This window comes from Phasianus colchicus, chromosome 4 (genome assembly GCF_987193195.1).
Source record: "Phasianus colchicus chromosome 4, bPhaCol1.hap1.1, whole genome shotgun sequence".
NCBI lineage: Eukaryota > Metazoa > Chordata > Aves > Galliformes > Phasianidae > Phasianus > Phasianus colchicus.
The window spans coordinates 59,823,704-59,840,826 of record NC_143439.1 but is presented as its reverse complement, the minus strand read 5'-3'; the positions used below and the strand labels follow the sequence as shown (position 1 = coordinate 59,840,826).

General features: G+C 35.8%; 1 protein-coding gene across 1 annotated transcript in view; it reads right to left on the bottom strand.

Annotated features, from left to right (window-relative positions):
* Positions 1-17,123, bottom strand: part of SLC2A9 (solute carrier family 2 member 9) — an 85,579-nt gene that overhangs the window by 15,027 nt on the left and 53,429 nt on the right. The window lies entirely within an intron of this gene.

The window sequence follows — 17,123 nt, the reverse complement described above, 5'->3', positions numbered from 1 at the left end:
CTAACCTAAATCTCCCCTCTTAGAGTTTGAAACCATTTCCCCTGTTCTGTCACCACAGACCCTGCTAAAGAATCTGTCCCCTAAGATCCACTACTCATCCCTTATGTAATTCCTTTCTCTGTTTTAGGCATTTTAACAAGCTAATATGAACAATCAAAATCAGGTTAATTTCAGGAAAATTGGGTTGATCAGGACACATTTTCTCTCAAAAACCCCTATGACAATCCTTTTTCCAAAATACACACTAATTAAAGTGAAAACATATAGAAAACAATATATAAATATTTGTACACACACTGGGTCTTTCCCTTACATGTTTTTGTTTCATCTGTGTGCTTATATTTTGTTTTACTCTTTGATGCAGACCACATATTCTCTTCAAAAGGACAGCTGTGAACACATGTAAGTGCTGTATGGTGATGCATTGTCATGCAGCCCCTTGTGCTCAGAGCCACTGCACATAAACATGTGCACTAGAATCTGCTCTATCAAGTATGAGATAGTGACTTGTAAATACAGAACAGGATATGCAGTTGAAACATTGTCAGATATTCCTCCATTTCAGATCTTTCATACTCAGAGACCATGATCATGTGCATAAAAGGAAGGCAAAGTGATGCAGAAGAAGGCTAGATTATGAAGTAGTAGGCAGCGCTCCATTATCAACTAGTATGACTTTTTGTGAGAACATATTTACAACTGTAGCAAACTCAACTTTCTGTCCCAAAGACTGTCAGTATAAATTACACCTAAAAAAGTACAGAGTAAAAAAATATTTATTCCTATTTTATACATAGAAAACAGAAATACTAAGTGTTTGGGTCATCCGTGCCCCATTTTAAAGTCTTTCCACAAGTCACAAATAGTATCCAAATTCTTCGACCAAAAAAGTGATCACTGCCAATAGTATTTCAACTGTGTAGACCAGCCAAATAGGCATAACTCACTGAAATTCAGGTAATGATTATCTATCAGTCCTCTGTGGTTTACAGTGCCTATTTTGTCATGTTCTTGGGATTGGGGTTCAAATCCTATACTGTGGCAGGCAAAATAACAATCACATCTATCCTTCCAGTATCTGTTTTAGGTCTCAAATGTCACATGAGGCAGTGGTTTGCCAGGGCACCTGCCTCTCACAGAGAAGAACTGAATGACTGGATACATAGAAACCATGAAAGCTATTTATCTATGATCATTTAGTCTGTCATGCCTTTGCTGTAGGACAGTCTACAGAGGTGTTACTGTTCTTGTCAGTATAATAAAAATGCTGTTCTAGATCCATTTGAGAAAATACACATTGTACAAGAGAGGAAAAAAGCCAGAGGCAAAAATGAAAAAAAAAAAAAGTTCAGGACAGAAATATATCAGAAAGAATAAATGTTGTGGAAATAAAAATGCATAAGCATTGTTAGTAAAAAAAGGTTCTTTGAAATTCAGATAGCAGTATGTAGATACATATTAATCATCATTACAGTTTATTATTAGTCCTACTTATCACAAAAGCTCTTCAATCTAATTTGAAAATTAATCAATTAATCTTGTGATGGTAAAAATAGCATATTGAAAAGTCTAAAAAAAATTAATTTAGCGGTTCCTCGGAGCTCTCAAATGTCTAGCATAGAAAGAGGAAAGGTGCACAACCCTCAGGCAAAGCAAATCCTCAGACTTTCTCATGGCATAGACAAGAATTTCCACAGCATCACAAAACAGAGAAAGACAGTTTATACAGAAGGATGACTTAAGAGAAATGTATGAAACAATCAAGGAGCCTGAAAAGTAATTGGTGAATTAACTGAAAAACAGGACAGGCCTAAAGACAAATGAAAAGGTGGATGAAAGTAGATCGTAGCTGTATATTGCTACACGCCAGGAAGAGCAGAAACTTGACCTTATTGGGACCTAGAGCAGGGGATATGGAAGCCTACCAAGAACTATTTCATCCCTTAATGGAGTGAAATGAATAGAGAAATTAGGATAAGCTGAAGGAAAAATGTAAATCCTTAAGATGCTAACAGTGAAGGAAGCTGAAATCAGCTAAATTCATAACCCCAGGCATCCACCCATCACCAGCCATTTCAAGGTGCAGAGGTACTCAAAGATCTCTTTTCTCCTTAACTTGGCCTCTTTGAGAAAAAAATTCAAGTGCATGACTTGGAAGAAAGCTGCAGTATGCTGTGAACTGGTCAAGCCATTTTGTAGATTATGTCACTACTGTCTCTGATGCAGGTTTGATCCTCATTCTCTATCTTTACAGAATCTCAGGATTTTCCACACTGTTTTTTGAGTGGTTGAGTCATCATAACAATATGGCATCTTACTAACTGCTCCTTACAGTTAGTTTCAGTGTAAGGTACGCAATGAATTAATTGGTCTGTGCTGGCTGCTGTTCAATGGTTGCTTGGAAACCAGAGCCAAAAGCAGCCTAACCAATCCACTGTCTTTTTGAAATAGACTTTAAACATTTTTGTCATGAGTTTTGCAGCCTTATAAGCTTAAATTTGGGTAAAACGGCTTCACCATGAAGCTAACTGGTATTCTTCCTCATGGGTGATGAATCTGGAAATAGTGTTTCCATTAGGAGAATTTCCAAGCATTTTTAAGTGGAACAGCTTTATTTTAGCACTGATCAAAAAAATGAAAACATATATTATGATTTCCTGTAAGAATACTTTAGCAAAATAGGTTCTGAACATTAACTTAGAGAGGTAATGCATTGACCACTATACTTACAGCAATTCATTTCTAATACATTCCTGTTTTCAGCATTACAGTGAACATAATGGAAGAAGGTCTTGACATATTACAGTGCTACTAAAGATTGTTCCACCTGTTAACATGGTACTTCTATTGGAAATTGCTATTGCAGGCCTTGTATACCAAGGATCTGCTTAAAGAAACTAGACTAAGCCTATATGACAGAATTTGATGTGCACCAAAACATTTATATCTGTGCATTTTATTCATTTTCTTCCATAATTAGTGCAGTTACACATAGATTCAATGCCACTTGATGGCAAACATCCAGAGTCTCAACCGAATAGACTTTTATGTATGAAATTGTTAGATAGAACAGAAATAATATTCTTGCTGTACAAGCTAGAGATTTTCAAATACATATTTAGATTTGCATGAGTATCAATATGTTTTCCTTTCAAAATATTAAATGCACATATTGACTGTTTGTTCAGTAAGCAGTTACAAAAAAATACTGGTTAGCAAAAGTTACTTGTTTCAGCACAAAAGTCTAAATGCAGAAAATGTGAAAATTGAAGGAAATACAGAGATCCTAATTTTGTTTCTATGCAGTACCTAACTGGCAGTTGGTCCTAGTTATATCATGATTTATGAAATAAGACTGTTGAGAGAATAACTGCATAGTACAGGACAGGGAGACTTATTAGATTGGTAAACTGCCTCTAGAGGCAATGGAAATGGCATCCTACAAGGCAGGGAAGAGACAGGAACTCCAAGTTCAGCCCCAGCTGGCAGCTCCACAAAAACTGTGGGGTTTCCAGCTTCACAACTCAAGAGGCAGCTGAATGCCTTCCCAATAGGAGGGCTTGGAAATCCTGGAAAGCCTGATTAGTGCAAGATCTGCCAGATCTTCCAGTCCTGTGCTATGAGAGAAAGAGTCTTCAAGATGAGATGTTTTGACAGAGCAGGCAAGCACTTTGCAACAATGTTCTGTTTTGCTAAAAGATGTCTGTGTTGCTCTAGATCAGATCGAGCCAAACAGCTTTTGACCACAAGGCAAGGACTGATACAACCTAATAGGGCTGGAAAACAGAATAATAACTCAATGACAGGCTTCAGTGTGTGCAGTTCAACTGTAAGAAGACAATTCTGGAGGACAGCTGAGGGGGAGAGGCAATGGAAGTGAGACAAAGCTCCTGGAGGAAAGCTGCTGGTAAAGAAACCCAATATTCTTCAGAGAGACAGCAAAAGGATGTTAGCCTGTACCAAAGCCTTAGCTGCCAAAAAAACAAAAACCCAAACAAGCAGATGCACCTGAAAAATATACTACAGGAGATCTGCTGGTGAGGCACCCAGCACAACCAGCAAAAGTGCTTTCTGTCTCTGTGAGCCTATAGATAGGACATATTGATTTTTACAGAGATTCTGTGTAGCTGCCAGATTATTTTAAATTGCACATTCTACTTGGTGGAACAATATGCCCCTCCTTTCCAATAACGGTGTTACATTTTCAGACAGGACAACTGTATTGCTAGCTAACCCTGATTAGAGAACTGGGAGCAGAATGTGTGATAGGGGTGGGCTGACTCACAGCTTCATGCTACAGTTGCTCTTAAATGTCCCCAGCTCTCCACAGGAGAACTGTTGATCTATTACAGAGTTAAGGAAAACAGGGACTTGGATTGTACAAAACAACATAGTTGGTTAACAACATTGATTTGTACCATCTGAAGAGCTGGAGCTCTTCTGCTTTGGATTAAAGGCCACTTGAACAAAGGATGTTTAAAGCTTCATCAGTCTAAGACAAACCAGCAGTGCAAACCATAGAATCAAATTAGAAAACATAAAAAATACAGAATCTGGCAAAACTAATAATGTAGTAACAAGTACCTCACAGTTATTAACATTCTTGCTTTTAATATAATGCTGTTGGAAAAGGCTTTTGCATTTAATAACTAACATTTGGTTTAGCATCTATAAATTTGCTATTCCAACAGCCTATAGAAAATCAGTCCTGGAGGCATTTGGGTCTTTGCTGATGCAAGGTAAACCGCAACACTTTACAGCAATTTAAGTAGCAAAGCAACCCAGTACAACACGAGAACATACTAATATACTCTGCTGCAACATCATTGGTTTAAAAAAAATCTCAGATTTCAATTATTGACACTAACATGTATGACAAACAGCAGTAAGGCCACTGACAAACAGAAAAGACATAATATTTCTTCTACGTTCAGTTTGATAATTATTTTTAAAGTAGATGTTCCATATAATTTTTCAGTGCAAATGACCTAAGTATTCCCTTATCTGAACCATTTGATAATTTCTTCTTCTTCAGTGAAGTTCTCCCCCTCTTGAATAATAATTAATGCACTTTCTCTTAATTTTTTAGTTCTGTAAGGCACCGTTCTTAAGCAAATTTTGTAAGCACCCATTTACTGACTGAATCATTTTTATCTGAAAAATTGTTTAATGAAGGCAAAAAGCATACTACATAATTGAAGAGCCCCAGTAAGTTCAGTCTTTTTAAGACAGTTTCCTTTACTTGAGTTATATCTTCTTTTAAATGCAGCTCTGCTCTTGGAAGCCCAAGTACTAATTTGTCATAGCTTTTCCTTTTCCCTATTTCCCAGATACTCTGAACTCAGTCAGTTTTAACAGTATGATCTTTTTAATGAAACCTAGACCTGAAAACCAAGAGCAGAATGCAGTTTTTTACACTGAACTCTACCTCATTTTAGCCTAACATTCACCTCTGAGTCTGCTTGCTCTTCCAGCACAAAATGTCCTCTATTATTATTAGTTCATTCATAAATGTTTCAGTTACATGCAGGTCGTCCTGCATTATCCTTAGTTATTTCTACCTGGTGTGCCTTACCACTGCATTCAACTTCATAAGTCCAAATACCACTTCCGTGGTCATCTTCCTCATTAGTCAGTCAATTTTATCACCCCTTTTTAGCACAGACCACCCAGTCCAGCTTTGTCACAGCACCAAAACTTAACTTCTGCATTTTGCTTTTTGCAGATTTGCAAATGCATTTTTCCTGCTCCTTTTGTGGGTTTATATTTTAGCATTATCTGAAGATACCTCTTTCATATCAATTATTTGTTGTTCGTTTGGTCTTGGGCTTTTTTAACAAATTGATGTTCCTGTTCTACTGGAAAAGTTTTAGAGACTGAATGAAATGTAGTGAGTGGTAATACACATGAAAACAGGCTAGATGATCATATAGTCTTCTTGATCTTAATTTCTATTAAGCAGTAGTTGTTGGGTATTTTTTGTTTGTTTGTTTCTTGTTTCTGTAGAGCCAATCTTTGCTTTTTTATTGTAATAGAACTGGCAGTTCAGACATGAACCATTCTGCCAACTGATGCACAAATCCAAAAATGCATAATTTTTTTGGTGTTTTGCTAACATTTTCATTTTGCTTAGGGTCATTTTTGCACATATATATTGGTTTTCTTGTGTTATTTTTTCATGATGTGAAAGCCTAGAACTGCAGTATTTATCATGAAACACTTGGAAAATGAAGATCGACATTACATTTCTACTGCAGTACTAGCAATACTTCTTTTTTCTTCACCATAACTACTAAAAAAAATACAATTCAAAAATACACTCAACTTTTAGCTGCCTGTAAATAGTCTTTTAAACATCTGTTGTATTTTCAGATACATTTATCATATCAGAATCTTAATTATAGCCTGACTTCCTATTCTTCTGTTTGCACATGAAGAAAAAAATTCTTTATTGAGCTATGACTAAGAGTCTTTATGATATTATTCATTCTATAATTATTCTCAGTATCATTAAAATGATAATCAGATCCTGATTAAAATTACTTCTGTTAATATAAATTTATTATTATTTTTTTTAATGATCTTTAGAAAAGGAGTTTTTACTTTAATAAATGTAGAGAACCGTCTGTTACGTTTTCATTCACTGTAGGGACAGCAGTATCAAGGAAATGCCTGAAATAAAGACTTGTAAGTGTGATCAGTTCTAGATATAGGACAAAAAAGACAAAAGCCCTATCAAGTTCAGGCTTTTGGCTTCTGTAATAATCTACTGGGAAAAAAAAAAAAAAAAAAAAAAAAAAAAAAGACATCAGGTATGATTTATCTGTGATGAATTCAAGATAATGGCCAATTAGCACAAAATGCTGCTTGTCATGAACCTGCGCAAGCAAAAACAAACTCAAAAACTCAGTATGGCATGTCAGGCTTTTCTCATGAAATGTTTTAACAAACAGATTAATCATAATGGCAATACACAATTATGTCATTGTAAAGCTGTGTTCCTACTGAAGGATCTCAAGAGTTAGAATGCTGTACATAATCAGAGAAGTTGGGGCAGAAGAGTGTCTACTTGTCCCTGCTGTTTAAGATGAGTAACAGACTGTTTTCACTGTTTATGTTTTCTGGGAAATTTTGAAGTCTTTAGGATGTGGTGTCTCAAACACCACCAATTCAATAATTCAGCTGTTGCTACAGCTGCTACTGTTTCTGACTGTAGAAAGTTTATGAAGAGTAGCAGACGTGCAGTTACTGTGCCCAGTAGCAAATATCAATATCTGTTTTCAACCATACAGAAAGTCAAATAAATAGAGCCTAAAGATGTCTTTTCTTTACAAGTACCAACTCGAAAAATGACAGTAACAGTTTTGTTGCAGTAAGAGATTTAAATGTCTGATGAAGTGGAATCATTCAGAAAGAAGAGAGTCTTAAAAGCTGAAAAGATCCGGACAAAACTTAAATGGTCAAACAAAACCAACCTTCATCTTTTCCAGTCAGTGCCTCACATTGCTAGTCCAAGCCTAATAGCCCTAGAACATTTCAATCTCTACTTTTGAAATTACGCAGCAGTTGACTACAGCTTTATGATCTTAATGTTAGTGGTAATACACCTTAAACAGGTGAACAGCAGAGCTACAAGGGCCATCTCAACTGCTGTACCACTTGGATTGCTGGATAAGACCAAATAAATGAAAAAAAAAAAAAAAAAAGTCAAGATAGTTCCAGGTGTGATAAAACAACTGAGGTATAAATAATGTGTCTTTAAGACATGTGATAAGTGTTCACACACTTCTTTGTACTGCTGAAGCCTTATCAATAATATCTATACTTTTTGTATCCAGGGTAAATAATAACCTTCTTATGCTTAACAAGTTGAGTTAAGCCCTACAAAGCAAATCAGTGTCTGGATCCTAAAGATGTGGATTCAGGTTCAGCCTTGTCCCCAAGAAAACTGCCAACAAGCAGATTGCTAGAAGCTGTGTTGGATGCATTCTGGAGAAAGAAGAGACCTATTCTCATGTTTCCCTTGAAGCATCTGCAGCTGGCATTAGAAGGCAGCAATGCGCATAAGGCTGTGGTCTAGCACTGTGTAGCAGCTTATGTGTTCACATGAGCCCCAACATTTAGTTGTATACATACGTCAGAGTATGATTTATTTTTTTCAACAGAATGGAAGAACATCAGCAGAACTAAAAGTTTCCTTTCCTTAGGCATGAATTCCCCTTACGGGGGAAGCAAGGGGATGAATAATGCAGCACAGTTAGTGCTAGCTTTGACAGATACTTAGCAGACAGTTTAGTGACTGGACAGGAAACACCTCCCAGTTGTCAAAGCCAGGATAGCTGTTTTCATCACAACTGAATGTTCCCCACAAAAGTGGAGTTTCCGATGCAGGAAAGATAGATAGCATCTGGAGATTCCAAAGAAAAAACTGCTTGCTTTTTCATATACACACTATCAAGCTATGTTTGATATAATTCTTGATCATGCATTTGACCTTCTGAACTATTTTTTCCCCTGAAAACTTCCCACTGCTGTAACCTTCAGTATTTTGGTCTGGCTATTAAGACCCACTGTCCGATCCGTAGAGCAGCTTCTCATTGTTATACAAAACTAGTGAACATTTGCATTTAAATGTTGGCCATGGAGCTTAGCAGAAGGTAGATGAAATGAACTAAGTATTTTCCTTTTGTGTGCATTGCACCTACTCACAAGGAAAATGAAATATTTTTATTGTCTTGCATTTACTAGTTCTAATTTATTAGTTCTACATCTGCTGTTCTACATATTTATTAGTTTTCACTTTTGTAAATATAAATATTTTATACTAATTCACAGAAGAAAAAGGCTTTTTGATTATATACCTAGACGGCTTATAAATCGTGAATTTTAAAGCCTTCAATATTTTTACTAGGCTTTCCATTTCTACTCCCCACTAATCTGAATCATGTACATAAATTACTTATGCAACATTTGAATAAATTACTTTTTTTTTATGAAGCCTTAGAGCACATGGATACATTTTTTCAGCAGTAAACTTCTTAAGATTTGGAGTTGTGAGCCATCAGCTTGTAATTAGCTATCATTCAAGCAAACCTGCTAGTTCAGGTAAAAGGAGTGCTCTCAAGTGTCAAAGTGTTCGTTTTTTGAAGGCTTCAATTAAAATAATTTTAAAATCTATTGTTAAAGGGAGGAAGTTAATAAGTTTGCCTGCTGCTAAGAACTCCATGCGTCATCTTCAGCAATTCCAACAGATAGTTACCTTAAGAATACTAGAGGAGCATTTTACTTCAGAACTTCCACTAATTGTAAAGATTTAAATTACTTATGTAATAGAACTGTCAAAAAGTGCATACTTTACACTGATCTCTATAGAAAGAAGTATTCAAGCCAAACAAATATCCCAAACATGTGTTGAAAGACACTGTCTTTAATATAATCAAGGGACATGTAATTTTACCCTCTCCAAAATTCAGTGGTGATGCAACCATGTTGAAAGCAATTCTGTTATATTTTTTCCTTAACAGCTCAAAAATTCTGTCTGCTGAAAGGCAACGAAAAGACAAGTTATTATGTGAAGCCCTTCTACTTCTCATTCTTTTATCCCCTTGATTTAGTAGCAGTAGTTGAAAATTCTCCTTCCTCAAGTGTAGGTAGTAGCTTTTTCCATTGCTAAATGGAAAAGGATTGGTAAATCAGATCTCCTGTTGCTGTGTTTTGCAGCCCACATAAATTAAAGAAATGGCACTCTGCATTACTATGGCAGGCTCTGATTGCTGGCAGCTGGGTGGCTGAAATGGCACCCATAGGGCAACTTGTGTTGGATGGATGGCTGTCTGCTGCAATGGAGAGGCACAACAGGGCAGGGGATGGGACCAGAGATCCCTCAGAAAATCTTCAACTGAGACAATTTAAGTACGTATTACACTATACTTATATATCTCTGGGTCAGAGATGAGTTATCCCTGAATGCAATTGCAACTCATGTTTGGAAAATTTAGCTTCTCTTAGGGAAGCATTTAAAATCTACTGTTGTGACTCCAAAGGCCTTATGACTGTTAACAAACAAAAACTTAAATAACCAGGAAAACTAAAGGTTGTTTCTGTGTATCTGATACAGGAACTATTCAACTTTATCAAAGGATGCTTACCTGCTGGAATGACTGCAAAGGCTTATAGTTACAGAGTAAAAGATCCTTTGAAAATTAACCTAAACTTTCAAATCTACCATTTTTTAATTACATACAACAGCACTGATTTATTTGCTTCTTTTTAACACAGTGTATTTTTATTTTTCTAGTAAAAAAGAACGTTTTTCCACTTGAGCAAACTCCAAACACTTTCCTGAACTGTACTGAAAGAACGGCTCTGTGGGATGCCATGAGCATTAGAAGGTCTCACATCCCACTCTAAGTGGAGAAGCTAGAGAAATCACACAGAGCTTCAGTAAATGCCTATTTCAGGTGATAATAATGACACTGCAGTTTATTTCAGTACTTTTATGTCTACATGCATGCTATCACACCTTTCTTTGTATTTCACATCTGAGATTTTCTTTCTTTTCTGATGACATTTCAGACTGAACAAACCTCATGGCTCTCACAGTGACCCTTCCATCACAACTGCTCTGCTGTCATTACAGCTGTATGCTGGCATTCAGAATAAGAGCACAGACTGTTTTAAACTTTAAATACGAAAATGTCTTTGATATACCTCAGGGCACAGCATTTATTTCCTCCAAGTTCTCTTTTGTTTACTCTGTAATGTCAGTTTAACATATGCTGAATATACTATTACCATGGTTCCACTCTATCCATATTATCCATATTCAGCTGTTAGGAAAGACTACTCGCATTCAATAAACCATGACAAGTATATATTATAAAACTCAGTTATAAGACAAAACCCTCAAAACAGAGACAAAAATTAAATGAAATATTTTTATGAAATGGCTAATGGTTTCTTATCCATGCCTAAAATGCAATCAGTATTAAAAGCAACAATTGGAACATCTCACAACCATAATTTTTTTTTTTATTTTTATTTTTTAATTCCATCAAAGAGTGACTTTTATTTCCATTTTCTGTGATGAGTTTGTGCCTGGAAACATACTGCTGATATGATTTTGCCATCCTTATTCATACTGAATAGAAACTAGTTTTGAAAGTAGAAATAGATGCAAACTGACCCTGATTCACTTCTGATCCTATTCATGCTAAATTCAACCTTACACACATATAACCAAGCTCAGGATTTCTTCTCAAGGGGAGTGTTACTCACCCGCAGAAATAGTTAAACAATTTATGACCAGATAAACACTTTTGAGGTGCTACACAATATAAAATAATAAAGTCAGATGTACTATTGTTCTAAGTGAAATTTAAATCATGGGCTTCATGCTACATGTAATGACAGCTAGAAATCCTCTCTAAGAATATGTTTGTCTTTTCAGGCACACGAGCTTTTTGACAAATGGAAGCAAAGGTTGTACAAAATCTTTAGATCTAGCGTCTCACTTGGAGACAAAGGGAGAACAGAGAACTTGGACATAAGGGAGCACAGAGTTAGACTGAATCTGGTTCAGATCCCATCCTCAGCTCTTTCAGGCAGTATTTCATACAGTCCTTTTATAAATTTATAAGAGTTGTTTGCTTAGTTTCTCCTTTCACTGTTTCCACTGAGAAGCTAATACGGAACTGAACTCCAGTTATTAGGAGATGACTTCCAATTTTGACTCTAAATTCATTCCAGGCTACCTAGCACCTAGGCTTGCAATTTGTTGTTATTTTCTGCAGCAACATTTGCTGTCAACTTGTTCTCTCTTCTCAGTGTTATTCTCCCTTTTTAACGTGTATTTAGGAACAGAAAACATACTCTCAACCTTCTCTTTTGTTGGCATTAAGAAGATACTCTGCATCTTTTCTTGTAAAACTCTACTTCATCTTGATAGCAACCCTTCTTTGCAGCCTTCCTATGCAAGCTGCTGAATGAGCACTGTTGTATTCTAACAGTCTTCTCTAAGCCTTCATCATAACAATGATGATGTCACACTTGACACTACAGTATTTTTCACATTGCAATACAGAGAGATTATACGTAGCAATACGATGCATTAGATGCGTCTAGGAAAAGACATTAAAAAAACATGCATATAGTGTGTTAATATAATACTGCCTTTCAAATGACTTACATATAAAACAGGATCAGTTACAGAGAAGCTTTCCACGCGACACTTAGAGATATCATTCTTATGGATATTTTCAGGTCTCCTTAAATCTGCTCCTTGTTTCTAAGTCTCTTTTTCACTCTAACTGCCTACACTTAATGCATCATCTGTTACAGGAAATGAAGATGATGAAGTGAGACTTCAACCATATCAGTATACTTGAAGGGCTACCAAATCAACATAAATTTCCTGCACAAAGATAGCTTGAGCAATGGATATAAAAAAGCCTGTTCAGATATAGGAACCTTCCCCTAGTGCTTGTAGTAATAAAAGTTGATTTTTTTCTTTTCAGAACACTTTAAGAAACTCTTGAGGAATGTCCCAAGGAAGAAAAGATATTACTGCAAACAGGTGGCTAACTTCCCCGTGAGCAGGATGTCAAAGGAAGAACAACACAAACACCTCTTTACAGGTCTTACTGCAACAATACTGCCTTGGGTTATTTATTACCTATTTTAACCTATTACCAAAGGTTAAAATAAATCCAGTGGTTCAGTTTACTATGCCTCCAGTATCACTGAATTTGCAAAGGTTTGATATGAAAGAGCCGATACTGCTTCAGTTTCTGAAAGAATGTTATAAAGGAAGGATTGCATCAGAGCTAGCAATATTTTTAAACAATCCACCTCCCACTCTTCTCTTTAGTTTTTAAAGATGGGTCTTAAGACCAACATCTCAGTGCAGCATTGCCTCCTCCATTTCTCAAAACTGGAAAGGAGGATGCCACACTTAAAATCGTATTGTAAAGAAAAAAAAAAATCAATAAATCTCTTCATACAAAGGTGCATAGAAATGCTTAACGCCAAAGTTCTTATAGTTTGTTATGCTTATTTCTATTGGGAAAGTTGCCTGGAAGTCCACGCCAGCATTGCTGTAACCCCTCAATTAATCTGTTGGTTTTCTTTTTCACCACATGTCCCACCATCTGGGGTGAATCTCCTGACACATGGCACGAGAGTCATTCTCTGCTTCAGAGAATGAATATTTAAGCATTTTATACATACTGAAACAGCATCAAAAACAAGCAGTGAAACATCCTTACCCCAGCATACCTGACAACCTCCCTGACAGGTGGTGCTACACCTCTGCAGGAAACTGTCTCTGAATTGGACGTATCTTGGGACACTCCATTTGTTGTTGTTTTTTGGGGGTTGTTTTGTAGGGTTTCTTGACTTTTTTTTTTTAACTACTTGACTAGCAGGTAAAAGGGCTCAATTTTTAGCATTATAGAAAATTACCTCAAATTCCCCCTGCCTGCACAACCATATACATATTTTTCAATTCACCCAGCAAAATAAAAAATCATTTTCTTGCACAACAACTGTTGCAACGGCACAGTGGGTGGATTGGGAATTCACCAAAACAGATACAAATAAGAAGAACCTACTCTTCTCCTGTTTGAGTCAGATTTTAGTGTGGTTCTTCTGAAAGTTACACAGATTCTGCAGGCATAGTTCAACATGTTAATTCTGTATCTGTGAAGATGCAGCTGTTAATTGAGAACACAAGGATAACTGGTTTTAGTGTTTTCATTTCCTTAATCACTCGAACACAAGGTCAAAGAAGGAAGATGCTTTGCGCATACCTAAGCCAATCTATCACAAACTAAATTTCCAACAAGTTGCATATTATTTACTCAGTCAAAATATCTCTAATCAGTGCATTTGTTCATGACACTGAACCTGAACAAAGGCATGAATGCTTTGAATACATACTCTGATTAAATTTCTTTGAATTATGTTTTTAATTTTTTTAATTTGTTTTTACTTGTTATTGACTTAGGATTCATAGATTTAGGTTGGATATAAGGAAAAAATCTGTTACAGTGAAGGTGGTCAGGCACTGGAGCAGGTTGCCTAGCAATGTGGTTGATGCCCCATCGCTGGAGACTTTCAAGGTGAGGCTGTATCAGGCCCTGGACAATCTGATCTAGCTATGGTGTCCCTGTTCATTGTAGAGGAGCTGGATTAGGTGGCCATCAGAGGTCCCTTCCAACTCTAAGGATTCTATGATCCTATGATCAGTCCCTCTCTGTTTACTCTTTATTGGATGACACTTCCTTAAACGAAACATATATTTCTGGCAGGTCAGATGCATGGCCAAGAAAAACATTTCCATGAAGCTTCCACATTTTGAGGTGAAAACTATAAAACTATTTACCAATTTTGTCCACAAAACCAAAAATAATACTGGAAAGCAATATTCTTCTCTTTAATCAAGTGCCTTCACTTGTGTATAATTAACCAAATGTCTGAAAAAGCACAGTTCCCTAATTTATAGAACTAAGCAACTTTTGAAGAGTTTTTTTTTTCTCTTTCAGATCATAGATAGTCTATTTTGAACACAAGAACCCCTTTAATTTTTGAGTAAATACATGAAAGATTGCCTTCTGTTAATCATCTTCTGATAAAAATGATGAAATACCAAATCTCTCATGTGCCTGAACGTACCTGCTGTTAGCATTATTGTTTCACTGCTAAGCAATATGCCTAGAAAACATCTGTAAGCTGAAAACTTGAGTACAGAAAATTGAAACAAATAAAAAATGCAGTTTATAGTAACAGCTGATTCTAGCTGTAAGGAGCAGATGGTACTCATCCATATGCTATTCTGAAAGTAGGAGACCACACAATATATAAGCTATTAAGCAAGTATCAGACGTTCTAACAAGAGAGAAAATACTGTATTTGAAAGGCAATTTTATTATCTAGAAAGTTCTAGGAGTGTTTTCTGAGCTCAGTTCTCCACATTATTTACTTTTTTCAGATGTAATAATCCTTCCAACTACCAATAACTCGACTGTAAAAAGAATTCACCCTTCTGCAGATTCAGATGAGGATCTGTATCTGCAGAATCGTTACAAACCATATGGGAGTTAATCTGAAGAACGCTGAAATCCCTAAATAACTACAGATGGATTTCATAAGATACTAAGCATGAACAATACCATGATAATATTACCTGTTTTACCAATACAAACAAAGGATGCTCAGCCTTCTACAAAAGGTTAAAATATTAAAAATTTGCAACTTAATAAATAAAAATATGTTAATTTTCTGGGGTGAAAAAAACTTAATGAGCAAAAAGGTGGAAATTTTATTTCTGAGTCTTAGTCTTGTTTCATTAAACATACCAAACTACTACAGAAGAATATCAGATATTTCATTTTAAATTTTCTTGCGAAGGTGTTGTCTTAAAATATCATTGAGAGGAAAGAGTAAGAAATAGCTATTCAATCTGGAAAAGATTAAAAGTCTACCAGACCACAAAAACCTGAAGAGGAAGAAAGCAGGCCGTGTGTTCCATTCCTTCCAATGGAAAATCTAGAGGGCATCACATAAAGCCTAACAAAGAATGTGGTGATGTATCTGGCAGGCAATAGACAAGCAGATTTCTTTGCCAAAAGTTAGTGTGGATGATAAAATCTTGCACACTTTTAGCTAAAGATTGAACAAATTTATGGAAGATTATGAAAATCTTAAAAACTATATCTCAGGATGACTCAAAACTGAAAAAAAATCATTGTGTATTAACTGAAGACTCAGAATCCTTACTCACAAGTCATTTTTGCTTACCCAGAATTTGTTCCACTGAAACCAGTAAGAATAGTTTTAGTTCATAAATAAGACATGCATGATTCAATGCTTATTTAAATCTTACAAAGTTTGAAAGTAAAATCCCCAAAAGAGATCCTGCAAACTCGTTAGGCACACTGCCAAAATGTTTCAAAGCAGCATTACAGTTCATCACAAATGACAAATGTTGAAGTTTTTGAAACCTGGCTGGACTGAATCTTACCTTTTTTACCCAAAAGCGTAAGTTCATTTCGTTGTCCTCGTAGATCAATTAAATAGTACATAACTTGTGAGTAATGATATTCTCCTTTCTATAAGCCAGCCTTTACTGACCTAACAGAATCTTTAAGATAGATAAGATTTAATCCAGGCAGTTCATTGCTTTCTTTGTTCTATTGTGGAATAACGATGTGATGTCCTTTTTTTCTTTATGGAAATAGAAACATGTTGTGTAACTGTATGTGGGTTAATTAATTTAAAAAAAAAAAAAATTGCACTCTGTTATGCACTGGGACAGAAATAAGTACAGGCAGCTAAGCTGGTCACTGATGAGTACTACCTGGGCAGTGAGGGTGTATGACAGTAATCTGTAGCTGCATGACCAGCTGCAGCATGACATACTTGAAACTGGAAAAACTGTGGAAATCCCTTGGACTTGAAACTTTCTTATACTGGAATCTCAGAATGATGTTTTCATCCTTGTATATATATCTTACTGAGAAGATTACTCTTTTAACCACACTGTCATGTTTAAACACTTGACTTGCTGAGGAAAACACTGAGAAACATTTCTGCTATAGAACAATTCTGATCTTAAGATGTTCAGTGTATTTCATTCTGTGTATTTAAAGAAATGTAAACGTAGGCAATTACACAGAGTTCCTCTCTTTTCCCTCACATAAAGTGACAATCTTATGTCTGCAAGAGCATGTTCTTTTTAAAATAAGTGTTATATTACCTTGAGTAGTTCACAAATTAAAAATGATACATCCAGTTCATTTGTATTTCAATTATTATGGAGAAATATAGAAAATTTTACTATGCTGAAAATAGAACACATAAGAATGTCTTGATGTGCAAGTTCTAAAAATTGGTTTGTAGTATGGAACAAATTGCAATTTGTTTCAACGGAGTTTTCTAGGAGGAACAAAAGAAGATGCTTCAAGTAGCTGCACTTAATTTATTTAAGCTACTTAAAACACTGAAAGGGAAGTACCCGAGAAATTTGAAGTCAATAGTTGATTTCCAATGAAACAGCAAGAGCAGCTCTGTTCTACAGAATTCTTCTTTTTAAAAAGTTCTCAGTCTAAAAATCACACACCAGT